At 41.8% G+C, this 12795-nt stretch overlaps 1 protein-coding gene across 2 annotated transcripts in view; it reads left to right on the forward strand.

Moving 5' to 3' along the window:
• Positions 1-1725: 1725 nt before the first annotated feature.
• POLR3GL (RNA polymerase III subunit GL) overlaps positions 1726-12795 on the forward strand; it is a 549275-nt gene continuing 538205 nt past the window's right edge. The window contains exon 1 of one of the 2 annotated variants that reach the window (XM_085636711.1): positions 1726-1932. The gene's annotated coding sequence lies outside the window, so the exon portion shown is untranslated. The remainder of the gene's footprint in view (positions 1933-12795) is intronic. The other variant, XM_085636712.1, reaches the window with a different exon arrangement.

The following is a 12795-nucleotide window of genomic DNA, read 5'->3' on the forward strand; positions in this document are numbered from 1 at the left end:
ACGCGGGTGTGACAGAAAATGGTGATGGCACTGAGATGTGATAACCGACTACTAAACTTCTCGCCTGGCTGAAAAATCTGTACATTGGCACTGGGTAGGACAAGCAAGGCCTGGTTCTATCATGTATTGGTCTTTCCAATTAAGAAGGTAGCTCAAGATTGGATAATGTTTTCTTATGTTAGACTTCCAAACTGCCAAGTTGATGTGGGAGTGAACAAAAGTAAATTGCGACTTGTGAATCACTGATGTGCTTCCAAATATTAAAAAATGTAAAGCACAGTTGGAAGAAGGACACATTTCCAAATTTCCAAGTAATTGTATTGAAACAAATTGACAAGCCCTGATAACCCGGGGTAGGATTCAGTAAATCCTAAGTGTCAGGGGGTTTTTTGACCCATCAGTTCTGAGCATCAATGTATGAAAGAAGTCAACCAGAGAAAGAAGTGCAAAGTCACTGAAGTTACATAAAGCCCTCATTGCTGAAAACTGTATTGGGCAATTGAAGTTTGAAGTCCTTGGTATACAGCTTTTCCCCTACACAGCATCATGCTACCTCCCGCCAAGACTCAAACAAGCATTGGCATAGCCAATAGGTCTCGCCTTTGGGACCTTATAAGTGTTTAGCCATGCAACAGTTGCATAACTAAATACTTATAAGGTCCCAAAAGCGAGACCTATTGGCTATGCAAAGCGGCCATGCGGCACGAAAGTTAAAGTGATCGCGATCACGATGAAACATTAAAGCAGCCGTGCGGTCGCGAAAGTGAAAGTAATTGCGGTAAAGCGCGGCGCACGCGCCCACGCACATGCACTGTAGCTCTAGGCTGGCCTGGTAGCACTTTTTGGAGCCCTCACAATAAGTCTCGCCAGACCAGCGCAATCTATGCACCAGTGCAACTAAGGAGGTGAACGTAGTGAAGAAACAGCTGAAAAGAAACTAGGACCAAGTAGAACAAGAATCTGGAAATACAGGATGAGTAGATTGGCTAAATGTCCTCAGCCACAATCAATTTCCAGTGCCTAATGCGTGCCATGGTGGTCTCCAACAGCAGTTGACTTTTGGGACTGGGACATATTTGTCAGCATCAGACTTTGACCGAAAGCGAGAGAAAGCAAGGCAGAAATATAGGGGGAAAGGGGCTAAAGATATCAAAACCATGATGAAGGTTGAAAGCAGGGGTGGAAAGGAACCTGCAGGGTGATATAAAGAGACAGGAAGTGTAGGGTGGTGGAAGAAGCAAGCACCAGGTAGGATGCAAGAAGTCATTGGTACTCTGCAACCTCGACATTCGGTGGCACCTTCTATGAAAAGGCTAGGGCCCCTGAACGTATCTTTATCTGAAATGAAAGCCCTAGCACTATAACTTGAGCATTCTTATTCTTATACAACTAAAACTTTCACACATTCTCACAGTATCGAAATTTAAAAAAAACGTGTTTGCCCTTCAGTGTCCTCGTGACCCCAGAATTCTGCAGAGAAGGCTATGAAAGGCTCTACTGTGCACTCGTGGACGAGGCACGCAGACGGACATTTATGACGAGGCTCCACTTGATTTTTCTCGGTCACGCAGTCCATGATTATCAAGAGTGATTTTGCCTGAGACCCTGCTCGATGGAGGGTTGCGTCCAGTGGCAGTGTGCCCTTGTTTGTGGCTTCATTGGTTCCACAAATGCCTGCTGTATGGTCACATTAATAAATCAAGGGCTGGCATGCACTATGATGAATCCACAACGAGGCCTGGCACGCACACCCTGTTCCTTTCCGCCGATTCGCTGATGTGAGAAAGACCTACCATGAACTGAAGAAGTGCTAATTGCCACAGCCCATCGTGCTGGGAGAAGACAACCTCCTCCTGGTGCCTTCTTCACCTCAGTATTTCGAGACCTCTGCGATAGCAAGAGCAAGAAGGCGAGGCTGCATTAAGGGAGAAGGTAAAGTCATCGATTTTATTGCACATCTGTCGCCAGGCTTCTCCTGCTTTTGCTATTCCGAGCCAGATGTTTTTCACCCCTCGCAGTCAAACTTTCCCTTTTCTTTATCTGGTGTCTGTGGAAATTACTAGAACGATACTTCAGACAAATGTGTTTTCTGGATTCACAGGCGGGCCCCACGCGCAGCAACAGAAACAACCCAAGGATGTCTGCGCCTCTCCAGGCAAGATATCATTTTGTAGCTTGGGCGCCCTCAGTTTATTAGTAAAGAGGCAGCTTTTTAGTTTCGTTTTTGTAATTTAGTGTCATTTGGTGGTGGCACGCTTTTGCCTACCTTGATTTTTGGAGGAACCACATCTTCAAAGAAGAAGTAACCTCTTTTTATAGTTCTTTGGTGAGTTGCTGCTTCTCTCTGAATTACAGGAGGTTGGAGCAGATCTGAGGTCGGTGAGGGTGCTAGTTAGCATTCTGGGGTTGTGAACGAAGAAAGAATGTCCTGTTTTTTGTTTTCTGTATTATAGACTCCGGTATTGGGTATCATATGTTGGTATGGCGCCGACTGCCCCAGGTCATGTAATATGGATTATTGTTCCTATTGGTCATATAGATGGTACAACTGATCTTGGAGATGATGTGGGCCTTGATGGGAGCCAGAGGACTACCTCCAATGTTGGCGTGATGTGGTTGAAATTCAAACCCCTTACTCAGGCGTGTCGCAGCATGTAGCGTGCATTAGAGGGGTACCAAGGTGGTGCTGGGTAGGCCGCAGAGGGCTGGCTCCACCCAGGTGGAAAGATCCTGGGTTGCACTGATGTCGTGAAGTCTGTTTCTGAAAGGAAGGGCTTGTGAGATTTGTCAAAAAATATTCTTGAATATCAGTGCACGCCTTACTTATAAAAGTTGTCCGATTGACTCTATTTCGTGTGCGAGCAGTGTATCACTCCCTGATCATGGGTGTGTTTCGTATTGATAAATTAGCACTGCTCCTTTGCTGGGGCAGTGTCTCCCCCCTGCCCTACAATTACTCTCGATGGGACTCTTCCTTATGTAAATCCTATACTCATAAAATTATTCTCCAGTTTTTGTAGGATTGCTTGAAATATGCTCAACATCAGTGAATCGGTATGCAACTTGGAAATAAATCCCTCTCTTAGTAATCATTCATTTATTCAAATTCAAAGCATATGAAAGTAATATTCCTTTCAAATCACATCTGTCCCTTTTAGGTCCCAATGCGTTTCGGACCTTGTTTGGTCCTTCATCAGGAGGTTTTATTTCCTCAGGATCTGCTGTAGCTCCAACGGACAGACTGATCGGCGTGCCCACTTGTGAGAATTGTCTCCCGTGGGAAATCTGAGTGATTTCACATAGTTTGCTTGGGGCATGTCACAACCTTCAGAACTGCCTAGGTTCTGACATGGGTCTAGAAGGTTCATGTTGCATAGCCATACATTAATCTGTGTCAGTCTGTAGGCGGTGGTGAATAGTAGGAATTGTGTCTTCGTTGAGTTGAGTATTGGGTAGCATTTGACACCCAGTTCTGGATTAGCTCGATAATAAATGTATAGTGGAATATGTCCAACTAATCCTGTTTTTTTCGGATTTGTTGACTCCGGTTTTTGACACTTGGAATTGGATCGCCAAACCTTGAAATAACTTTAATTTTGTATTTATTTTGTTTATTGGATATAGAGCAATTTTATCGTACAGCACCATCAGAGTGATTTATACAAGTCCTGTTCATTGTAGTTAGAGCATCTGGAATATGGAGTAATGTAACTGAAGTAGTGTTGAAACAGATTTTGCACACATATTTTCTTTCACACATAGTTAAATTGATATTTAATTATGCCTAAAAATCACCAAATCCATCTGTGAAGACACATTACCTTCCTGTTGTTGTATTTTGGACCCCCAATTAGTCTCCAGCTCTGTATTTTTGATATGCTGTGTTCATTTGATTTAGAAACATTTTTGTATTTCTTTTTTAATGTTGAAATCTGAATATTATGCACCAGATAATCGGTTATGCGGCAAGTGTGATAAATCCATTATTATGCAGAAAATGAATCTAGCATAATTCAAGTGTCTATAGTTATTTTACGTAGTGCACCGCTGCTATTGCTTTTTTGAATATGGGATTTTTTGCAGACAGTAATTTCTGTGTCAGACTTTTTTTCAAAGTATTGGCGTTAAGTTGCTCAAACACATGTAACTCTTTTTGAGCACCCAAACTGAATGTTTTATCAGTACATTCAAAGCTTGTTGCATACCCAGCATCACTATCTCATTACATCTTGAAGATATATTGTAAATGGGATAATTCCATATGTTTAACACATAGGCTCAATGTTCTACTGTATTTCACAAATAGACAAACATAAATACCTGACAACTAACCAAGGAAATGATGCTCTGAATACCTGAAGTCCAGCAATACAAAGTATATGGGAATCTACTCTGCAGAATCAAATATGTAATATTAAAGCCAGAGCCACTGTAATTATGTGATTGTGCGGTTGCGGCGATTTTTGCATATTTATAGATTTGCAACATTTGCCACATAATTCATCATCTGCCACATAATCTGCAGATTTTAACCAAAATAAGAATTTGTTTCTAGCTCAAACGGTAAATGGTTCAAAAGTTACTAAAAGTCCAACAACACTTGTTGAAGCACAGTGGTAGGCCCTTTGGAAAGGTGGACTGGTCACTTTTCGGTTGCTTATTGCTATATTTGGGTGTTAAACTGTTCTTAATGAGGTGCAACTAATGCCCAGAGAGGGTTACCAAGTTTAAAAGTGACAACATGATGAATAAATACTATCACAAAATATGCCATATTATGCTGCATAAGTTGCCCTTTCTTGCCACATAATTTACTTAACCCTGCTGCCCAATTTAGCCCTCTCATGCCGCATAATTCCAGTGGCCCTAATTAAAGCATTTCACTTAAGTGTGGCACCATCACTGTATATATATAGTGCACTGCTCATTGATGATAGATATCAAACTTGACAACATGGAAAGTTTAAAAACAATATACTTTATAATTTAGAACAGGTTAAGTAATCTATTGGTGCTATCCAGAACCCCCTTTCCCTGAATGTCTTGCTAGTAGAATACTCTAAATGTTATGCTTGTCAAAATGTTAGCATTTATTTTCAAAACATGGTCATTTCTCTCATCCAGCAATATATCTTTGCCAAGAATTGACCCTAAGCTTTGTTCCACTGGGTCTCCAGAGTGTGTGGAGAGATATGTTTGTGACTTCTAGGGGTTCATGTTGCCAACAGACAATACATTTGATGCAATATATTTTGGAAATTTGGAAAGCGGATGCAAAATGCTGGTTTAGGGTACCTTTGTTTTCAACCAATATCAGTCATGGGTTGTATGGAAACCTGCCACAACTATATATCTTTAACATTAACACATCCTAAGATTTTCATTGGTGTGTGCCAGACTTCCCTTACCCTGAATGGCTGGCCGCGAGATGGATAGTGAACCAGGCATTTGTCAGATTATAGCACCTTAAAAAAAAATATATATATAATATCTTCAGTTTTCCTCACACAGGAACATATACCTTCAAAGACTTACCCCCAACTTTGTTCCTTTGTATCTCCCAATCGCTAGAGAAACCAGTTATGTATGGGGTTTCTATAGGTCCAAGGTCCCCACAGGTGATAAACTGAGTACAGTGCAGTTTGGAAATGCTGATTTAGACTACCTGTCATATGGACACAGATATCCACCCTGGGCTGTGTGTAAACATACCTCATGCACATTTTATATCATCTACACATCATAAGGTTCTACCCCTGTGTGCCAGACTACATTTCCCCTAAATGGCTGGCTGTGAGATTGTGCTAAACTTTACATTTGTCAGATTTTTTTAACATATTTTGTTAATCAAAATATGGTAGTTCCCTCAGTTTCCCTCAGGCAGAAACATGCCTCTGCTAACATTTGACCCCCAACTTTGTTCCTCTGGGTCTCCTTAGCAAGATGGTACCAGGCAGCTATAGGTATTCTATGACTTTCCACAGGCATAAAACTGGGTGTAGTGCATTTTTCAAATTCGAAAAGCAGCTGCAAGTGACATCCAGGGTAAGGGCACCTCTCTTTCTCTAAAAGATGTCACTCTGGGCTGTATGGAAACACACCACAACCATATGTTTTTAAGATCGACCCATTTTAATGTTTCTATCGCTAAGTGCCAAATCTCCCTCACCCTGATTGTCTGGCAGGGAGATCACACTGAACATTACCATTTTCAGAGTTTTAGCATTAAAATTCCCTCCAGTCTCCCTCACTCAGGGCATATTTCTGCCAAGATTTGACCTCCAAATTCGTTCCTTTGGGTCTCTTGTACATAGGGGTACTCAACTTATATGTGTTTTCTTTGTGTTTAGGGTGAACACAGGTTGTAATCTGGGTGCATTGCATTTTGGATATTTAGATATCAGCAACAAGGGAAATGCTGGTTTAGGGTACCTGGCATTCAGTCTTGGATATAACTCCTTGGCTGTATGGAAACATTCCTCAACCATATATGTTTAACACCTACTCTTTATAAGGCTTATATTGCTAGGTACCAGACCTCTCATCCTAATTAGTTGGCTTTGAGATAGTGCTGAACATTACTTTTGGCAGATTACATTACCTTTGTCAAATGTTTAGCATGCTTTTCCACAGACATGGCAATTCCATCCATTCAGCCCCCCTAACTTACATGACATGTGACTCTCTCAGTTTTGAGTGCATGGGGTACGAGACACGTGCAGTTTCCTATATGTTCAGTTTGCCACAGGCAATAAGGGTGAGAGTAATGCATTTTGGACCTTTGGAAAGCAGCTACAAGCTAAATCCCAGTTAAGGTACTTATTTGTTTAGTCACACATATCACCTCTATGCTGTATAGAAACATACAGTCAAGCAAAACTTCCTTTGAGGCTGATTTTCGACCATAGAAAACAAAATGTCATGAATTATCAAAAGTACATATAATTCTGATGAGCTATGTATTAAACGTAATAATTACCACAGGCATAGCAAAAATATACTTTTTTAATGCACAGATTAAAAACATCATAAAAAGTCAACAATTTAAAAACTATTAAGAAATACAATCATAGCCGAAGTACACATTATTAGTGTTGCATATCTTTTTTTTCCTTCTCAGTAATGTACCCAAACGTTCAAGAACCCAACCCAATTTTTGGAACTACAATCTTTCGCGTCCCACCTACAGAGCCTGACTGGCTACTGAGTGTTTTGGTGGGCTGAAAAGACAAGGGACAGTTTTGGTGGGCTGACATGGCAAGGGACAGTTTCACTGCAGTGGGGGCAAGATTTGTTTGCTGGGGGCCTGCTGCGTTCCTACTTGAAGCGCTTCTAAATAAACAATGCAAAAACAAGTGGTTACACAGCAGAGGTGTTCAAGCTGTTTTATGTTGCCCCCCCCCCCTCCAAACAGTAATGGCAAGAATATGAAAAGCGGGAGGGACAGGGCTGAGTGCAGTGGACAGGGCTTATGAGATCATTTCAGGGGTATTTTTCTGTAGCTCTTGATCCACACTACATGTGAGAGTCATGAACATGCAAATATATCAAATGAAAACAGAAATTGGCCCAAAAACACTAGGCCCCATCATTAGAGTGTTGTTAGCCTAGGCCCAAAGGCAACTACACCTACTGCACTAATGATAGCTGCAGCCCAGAGAAGCAGGCTATCTCATCTTGAGCGTCTTGAGACCCTCACAGGTATGTAGTGCGCTCTATAAACGCTATGATTGATTGATTAATTGATCTGCCTCTTTCACCCCTTCCCCAATGTGTGGTCATCATGCCAATCGCAAAACAGACTCTGTCTCTTCAGTAAAAAATTAGCTCCCATGTGGTGCCTCATCTTTGCAGCAAGGGTGCCCTCTTAGCAAGAAAAATGAGCCCTCCCTTTGCCCCTTTTGTAAAGGCAGACAGTAATAATTGTGATGCCATGGGCCCCTGACAGTCCTGGGCCCCAGTGCCACTGCTCTTGCTTCACCGATAGATGCAGCCTTGCAAAGCTTGACCTCTCCTCTGCCCCTTTGCTAAGAACATGGGACACCGTCTTGCCCCGCTCGCTTTCTGCCATATTATCTGAGACTCAGCCAAGATATCTCCTCTGCTTCAAATTTCACCTCTGGTGGGCCGCAGGTCCAAGGCTTAGAGCAACACTGGCACAGCAGAGGTGTATTGGGCCCTAATGCAAACAAGGAAGCATAGTACAACAGACATAACTTTGGTTTAGTTGGCCCTTCACACCCATGGGCCCTGGTGTCACTGCAACTGTAGCACTAATGTTACCTCCAGCCTTGCAAAGTAGGCTGTGTCCTCTGCTTACTCCACTGGAACATCACTCCTAGGCCTGAGGTCCAAAGCAGGGTTTCTGCTCCTTTCTAAGGACAAATAAGGAGAAAACATCTTATCGCTTGCCAGTTCGTTGCTTGGGGCTGTTTCCCTGTGCACAAGTGTGACCTTGGCCCTAATACTAGCAATAACAATGTTTCACACCTCGTTTTTTGCAAGAAAGGCACCCGCAATTGTGGTGTGATAGCTCTTCACAACCCTGGCCCCAGTGCCACTGAACCTGCTGCACTAATGGCCCTTTTCAAAAACACAAAAAGCCCCAATAACTCTGCATCTTCCTCAAGGCATCTCTCTGAGAAAACTAGATCTGTCATTTATAAACTACAAAATTATGTCGCCCCTTCCTCAAGGCCATTTCTTTGACACTATCCACGGATGTCACTACGTTCCTCTTTCTCCTGGGTCATTTCTCTGAGGCCCAAGGGGCCAGAATGATTAGATTTCTGTATCTGAATGTGACCCTGCTGGCCTCCTCCCTGTCACCCCCTCGACTCACCTTGAAGGACAGCTGTTTGTGAACAGAAGTCAAAGTGGATGAGGCTTATGGGCATCCATATGCCCATGCTTTGACAATTTTACTAAAGCAATTCGCATACGTTTTGGTTAGAAAAAACCACAACAATCCCATAACAGTTTATGTGGCCCTTGAGGTGCCTCGGTGAGAAAGTGAAGGGATGGTGGGGTTGGGGTGGGAATGGGTTTCCCTGTGCTGTGAAGCCCTGGTAAGGACAGAGAGCTAAGGAGGAAAGATGCCCTCTCAACAGAGTGTCTGCTTCCTGAAAGAAATGTAAATGTGTACAGTTGGTTAATCACCAAATGTAAAGGCTGCTTGGGATCCAGTTTAGATTTAAACGATGGAGTCACTTGAAGCTTCCTGGTGACAAGGAGTTATTATTTTTGAAAGATAATGTCAAAGTGTTATGTGCTGAATTCTAGAAAGGGGACTTTTAATAACACATAGACAAATGTTGCACTAGGTACAGATTACCTAACACTAAAATATATAATTTGAAAGCACTTATTTTATCCTAAAATAAAATAATATAATAAATAATTTTAAACCAGCCTACCTTGTATAAATACAATTTTAAAATAATGACTTGCATATTCACCGTGCACCATTAATATACAAGTCACTGTTGCCCACATCCGCAGTGATCACATTCACCAAATACATTTTCATAACGTAAAGGAATGTATTTCTAACCGATTAGCTTACTTGCATTTATTTTTTAGATTTAAGGATTCTCCATTATCTTATATGAAGTTAACTGAAGGAGAAAAACGACACTCACAGAATGAAACTATTCTTTAAGTGTCTTGTTTTTCAGATAACGGCATATAAAATAATGCAGAAATCTTAAATGAAAAATAAATGCTAGTTAAGCTAATCGGTTGGAAATATTTCCTTTTACGTTATTAAATTTGCCATGTATTTTGTAAGCACTTCAAGGGCGGCATGCAAATGAAGACAGCCTGGAAATGCGCCAAACAATCAAAGTTGCGCTCCCAGGCCAACTTTATTTACAAGTGCCTGTTGAGGCATTTACCCCTGGGATTGGATACCTGGGTGGGCGAGAGTCCACAATTTGAAGACCTCTTTCTCAAATTACGCTTAATGCATACTTGAAAACCCTTTGTTTTGCATTGTTTATTTAGAGGCGCCGCAAGTGGGAATGTGTCTGGCAGGTCCCCAGCAGCTAAACTGACCCACACCGGCAGTGAAATCAGCCCCATCCTGGAAGCCCACCGAAACGCCTGATGCCTGGTAGGCCAGTCCAGCCATGCCCACCTAGCTTTAAGGGACATGAGGGAGGGTTGATCTTTTAACCCCTTTGCCGCGGCACGAATTCCGCCGCGGCGCTGGGGGGGTTTGGGGGCAGTGCGGCGCCGCCATGCTCGTGACGGAACCACTCCGTCATGAGTCACGGGTGAGCTGTGCTCATGACGGAGTGGTTCCGTCACGACTCCGCCCACTGCGCTATTCGCCCGCACAGGCGGGGAATTAGCGCCGCGTGGGCGGAGCGGCCGCCAACGGCCGCAGCATGACGGAACCACTCCGTCATGAGCACACGGCGCCCGTGGCTCATGACGGAGTGGTTCCGTCATGAGCAGGGAACGGGTTAATGTAATAACAGCAATTGTTTGTAAACTTCAGACCATTGACCATGCACTTCGATATTTTGACAGTTGTCAAGATATTGGTCTTCCATAAGAATGTCAGATGGTGGACTGCTCTGGAGTCTGAAGCGGGAACACTTTTTAGAGTGGGATGCTGGCCTGTGACGTGAAATCCTTTCACAAAAATCCCAAGGCCTCTAACAAATCTTGGGGTTGATTCCAGTGACAGCTGTCTTTGCAATGTTCCCTAACAATAGGTTTATAATATTAGTAATGTCTCCCTAAAACTGCTTAACTTTTGGCACTTAAATATCAGCTGTAGGTCAGGTCCAGTGCCCATACACCCGCCTCACACACCCGAAGGCTGTGTCCTGCTCAGGATGGGTGCCTCCGAGGCGATAGGCGCAGGGTCTGGCTGCAGAGTAGGGCCTGCGTCCAACCCTAAGCCATACACAGCAATCAACATCTTACTTTACATTTTTTTTAAAACTAGAAATTCACTGAAAAACAAAGGTTAAAGTGACGTTATAGCAATGTATGGTAATAGTATCTTACTTTGCGTAAAAAAAAGAAAATCTTAAAAATTCACTAAAAAAAAACAAAGGATAAAGGGATCTTATAGTTAGTGATACAAAGCCACTGAATTTCACCAGTTATAGTTTGTCAAATAACTATAACTTGTGTCCTAAAGTAACTATAAGTTGTGCCCTCGCCATGCACTGCTAATTACCTCACATATTACATCACTCATGACATGTTCAATGACATGATTCATAACATCACTGCAACATCTGAAATTACATTGTTCATGAAAGCGCTGTGCATAGTGGGGAATGAGTTATAGCTACTTTAGGACATGAGTTATAATTACTTGAGCTAACTATAACTCGTGAATTTCAGTGGTTTTATTGTTCAAAATGGTATGTTTTAACTGATATTTTCACCTAATATAGCAACTTTTTTGTTCAGTGAGCTATATATACATATATATGTATGTGTGTATATGTATTTGTATATATGTATGTGTATGTATGTATGCGTAGATATGTATAAAAGTATGTATATGTGTATATATATGTGTATATATATGTATGTATATGTATATATGTGTATATGTATGTATAAATATCTATATATGTATATATGTATGTATATGTATATATGTATGTATATATATATTTATATGTATATTTATATATGTGTATATATATATATGTATATATATATATTTCTCCTCCGTGCTGGAGTAACTGCCGCCGCTTCACCAGATCAGAGGGTGCGTCGTCGAACGCGGACTACCCTAGCAAAGTCCGCATAACATTGCAAATGCCTTGAAAAAACCAGGGATGGCGACGCCGTGTACTGGCTCAATTTCATTTATTGTCAGTCAGCCGGTTGTACACGGCGTCGTCATCCCTGGTTTTTTCAAGGCATTTGCAGTATATATATATGTGTATATATATGTTTGTATATATACATATGTATGTATCTATGTAAATGTATGAATCTATATGTATGTATGTATATGTGTAGATATATGTGTATATATGTCTGTATATATGTATATATATGCATATGGTTGTGTATATATATATATATATGTGCATATATGTATGTGTATATATGTATGCATATATGTGTATGTATATCTCACCAAATGCCCAAGGCTGCGAGGAGGCACTCACCAACTATGCCTACTTTGCAGCGTTTCCTTGTCTGATTACCTCGGCATTCTGATAATTCAATTGCAATGCCCTATGCGTTTCGAGGCAGACGCCTCTCATCAGGGGCTGCACTCTCTTTCACACCTGTGCAATGACAACTCTTGATTCAATTATTCTGCATACTTTTATTGGCTGATGGCCCCCAGTCTGCCTCGAAACGCGTAGGGCATTGCAATTGAATTATCGGAACGCCGAGGTATTCAGAAAAGGAAACGCCGCAAAATGGGCATATTTGTCGAGTGCCTCCTCGCAGCCTTGGGCATTTGGTGAGAAAATAAAATGTGTATGTATATATGTATGTTTGTAGAGACTTCTCAGTCCACTCTCCATGATTCACGGCTTTGCTCCAATGAGAGTTCACTATACAGTATTTCAAAACCCCGTGAACTACGAACTGCCTCACACAAAACTGGCATTGAAAAAGGCAATCGCCGAAACGCGTCTGCGAGGTGTTTTGCCTATGTGTGTACACAAATAATCTGATGTGCTAAGTGGTGGAATAAACACCTTACTTTGAGGTGACCCGAGCTGTGTCAGACCCATCCTTTGAATTGAGAGGCGGGATTGGAAGTTGATATATTTGTATGTATGTATATATTACCTA

The sequence above is a fragment of the Triturus cristatus genome, chromosome 12 (assembly GCF_964204655.1).
Source record: "Triturus cristatus chromosome 12, aTriCri1.1, whole genome shotgun sequence".
NCBI classification, from domain to species: domain Eukaryota; kingdom Metazoa; phylum Chordata; class Amphibia; order Caudata; family Salamandridae; genus Triturus; species Triturus cristatus.